The sequence below is a fragment of the Dinoponera quadriceps genome, unplaced genomic scaffold (genome assembly GCF_001313825.1).
Source record: "Dinoponera quadriceps isolate SergipeBrazil2010 unplaced genomic scaffold, ASM131382v1 scaffold3162, whole genome shotgun sequence".
NCBI classification, from domain to species: domain Eukaryota; kingdom Metazoa; phylum Arthropoda; class Insecta; order Hymenoptera; family Formicidae; genus Dinoponera; species Dinoponera quadriceps.
In genome coordinates, this window is record NW_014557929.1 from 431,370 (window position 1) to 435,037 (window position 3,668).

A 3,668-nucleotide genomic window follows, 5' to 3' on the forward strand; every position below is an offset into this window, starting at 1 on the left:
TCCGATATCAAATTATTCGCTGTGAGGCGTGAGTCGATTGTAAGACGAACCCCATGGAAATCGGAGCGCTCGCACGTTCTCCCCATCTAGTTCTCGGCATACCGGCCACTCTTTGGCGCGTAAGCTCGCAAAGGCGAATGCATATGCGTCGAAATGGAAATGCTTTCTCAGGGATCGCTCGTTCTCTCGTGTGCGCGTCAAGGGATACCACCGTTCGGTATGGTGGTGTGGCAACGGTGACGGCTTGCGAATTCGATCCGGGGATACGGTCGCACCGACCTCGGCTCGTGCGGATCATGTCCCAGTCGGCTTTCCCACCGTTCTTCCTCGTCTTCTTCCCTCCTTCTTCCCGTGACAAAATTTCGAGTATGATTCGCACAAATCTCCGCACGATTGGCTGGAATCACGCGTGGAATTCGATTATCTCTCGGGCGTAGGAGTTCGCGAGGATAAGACTCTGTGTGTGTGTGTGTGTGTGTGTGTGTGTGTGTGTGTGTGTGTGTGTGTGAGAACTGTGACGGCGGCTCGACGACGTTCCTCCGGAGTGGAACTTGACGGTCGAGCGCGCGAAATCGATACTTATTATTCCGGGAGAGCGTTCCCCCCGCGAGACAATGTGTGGGGGCGCAAGTCATGGGAAATATTACGAGACGATGATGATAATCGACGAAGATTTTTCCCACCTCGGACGGGGTAGCGCGAATGTCGTAATCACAGTAGGGTGATTTCTTCTCTCTTTCTTCCTCTTTCTGTACACCGCGTACATATGTATACATAAGCAGTTGAAAAGTCGAGATATTTATTATTCCGAGAGAGTGGGTCTTCGAGTGAACGTAACTTGGACGTGAATTGGTACGGATATTACGACACAATGATAGTATGAATCGTAAAATGTCCCCGCGTTGGATCACGCGAACGGTGCGCCGCGTGCACGCGCGATCGGTCGGAAATACGAGAAGTTCCTTACTTTAAGAGAATAAGGCGGTCATTCAGCGGGAAGAAAGGATAGATAGGGATAAGAAGGGCAGGAATGGATGATTACTCATTACTGGTGGAGTACGATCGAGGAAATAAGGTCGAAACGTCGCGTCACGAGACTCGGCGTCGATAAATCGCGAAATCCCCGTATAGAAAGGAATTTCTTCAGATCTAATTGGGATCCGATCTCCCACGATAATTATTTGCCATAAAATAGTTATGGATTCTACTAAATAAATATTACTTGAATATGTTGCAGTATTCGAGTAATATTTATTTGAAGCCAAATAAAATCAAACCCAAATAACATAAACTACCCCAACGCTCCTTAGCAAATATTTACTTGAACGTAGCGATTTTTTTCTCACTGTATGAAACATTTCAGTGTCAAGTATTTATAATTTACAAATACACACACGCTATGCGCGCGCTATTAACATAGTCAAAAGTATAACTCCGTTTATCAACTCGTTCGATTCCAGCGATGATAACAGTCGCACGCGGCAGCGCACAGCCAATTAGCATCGCAGAAAAGGGGGTCTCAACCTATATGGGATCAGAATGGAATTCTCAATTGGTATTGTAATAGGATAACCTATTCCGGGACAACTTTGGGTATTCTAATCGGAATTTATGTCGTACACGGGGAAATCTGGGAAAATTTCTATGCTATGGGATACTCGCCATTTCCACCGGTAGACGTTGTATCAAGCCGCGGTCTCAGTCCCCGATTCACATTCGCGGAGCTGGTTGCACGCGACTGGCGAGGACGAGATAATGGAATGGAATTACGATCGTGCCAATGAAAACAATACTACAGGCGCGCACATGCCGCGCGACGTCGACGCTCCATCGTAGCTAGAAATGCACGGTAGTTCGCGTTCGCTGTAAACCAAAATGTTGCGCGCCTCTTCGGTCGCGAATCGCCCAAAAATATCCGCGATGCGTGTCTCGCACCTGTGATATGCGCGAGCGGAGGCTGCGTCTCACCGCGATTATATTTCCTTGTTATATAGGTTAATTATATTATAAAATATATATGTCGATAATGGACGATTTCTTCGTGCGTGCGATCTCAAAAGAAATATATCAGGTAAGAAACCAATTCGATCGTGCCTACTTGAGAGTAAATTAAATTGGACAGTTAAAGTGAATTTCTTCATTTTGAAAATAACAATCATATGTTATACGTTTACTGAAAAATTTGTAATTTGCTTAAATTAAAGATTTGATTAATTTTAATGGAAAAGTTAAAGTCTATTAGTTTTCCAAAAGGCTTACGTGTATCTGTGACTCTACGTGATAGAAGATATTTGTCGAGTGATTTATTAAATATTCCTCAAATATTTATCATGGATATTTAGCGCGATATCAGGTGGCATATTATTGCAACCTGGAACTCGATGGAGCACTGACTGCTCGGTGTATAAGAAACGATCGTGAAAGTAAAATTCGCGCAAGTGCGCGGCGACGTATAAAAATACAATTTATCCGACGTTGCCGGAGTGCGTAATTTATTTAATATCGTCAGTACGTGTTTACGTTACCTCGGAAGCGAGGGAATATTACTACGGACGATAAATCAGGGAATTCTCCAGCGAATGCGCGAACGCGACGCTTCCTTGCACGGCAGGTATGCCGAGGACGCGTTTTTCAGACGTGCGAAGAGCCGCAAGGAAGCCGTACACGGATTTCGCGTTTCGGAAAGTGGAGTTCAGATTTATCTACCGTGTGACCCAACAATAACGGACCCGCATAAAAGCGGCGGGCGATGTCTTATTTTCTACTTTGCTCCAGTTTCCCGTATAATCCAATATACCCTCTTTACGCGGTCATAAAACATTGTCATTCCCAACGGTGTTTGTATCCTTTTTTTTTCTTCTCTTTTTCGGGAGCTTCAATCCTCCTTTATGGTGGATACGTTTTATTTTTATCCTGCGATGCGAGCTACGGATCACGTAGTCATTTAGTCCAAAAAGTTACGCGAAGTGCGCGTAACTTTCATTCTAAGAAATGATACGCACATGTGACGCTGCTCGTACGATCAATCGTTGACTATTTCACTGGACTAACAATGCGCGGCTACGTCACCTGCTGGGACGGATTAGCCGCCCGTTATGCAGCCTTTAATTATTAACACACCTACTTCCCTGTTCCGATCGATCCGTTCGTTATCGCTGATGGGACTCACAGGTAATCGCACGTTTCGGAGGACTCGTTCGCTTCCAGAGGTGCCTTCGCTACTACTTCTCTCGTTTGTACAACAGTGTATCGCGACAACGGATTTATCCTCGAGGTGCCGGCGGGTGTAATGGCCGCGGAAAACACGGTTCGCCACTTTTGCCGTGTACGCGCCCGGGGATTACCCGATTTATCTTCTTTATTCGGCATCCCTCGGAGCCGCAGAAGGGGTCGGAGAGGCTTGGAAGAGCGTAAGGGCGTTGTCGTGCACGCAACCTTCCGACGAGTTGGCGGTACGATGGCACGGGGCTCCGCCGGCGTGTACCGATGTCCCTGGAGCTCGCTTTTGTCTTATTGAATTTATCGTCTCGTCGGGTCTAACTTCGTACGGAGTTGCAGCCAATGGCGGAGTCGCCCTCTCGCTCCATCGAGTTACTCGCGTCCGTCGGCGAGACGAAACGAGACGGGGGAGGGTAAGCGAGGGTGGCAGCAGGGGCGTAAAAGCGAGG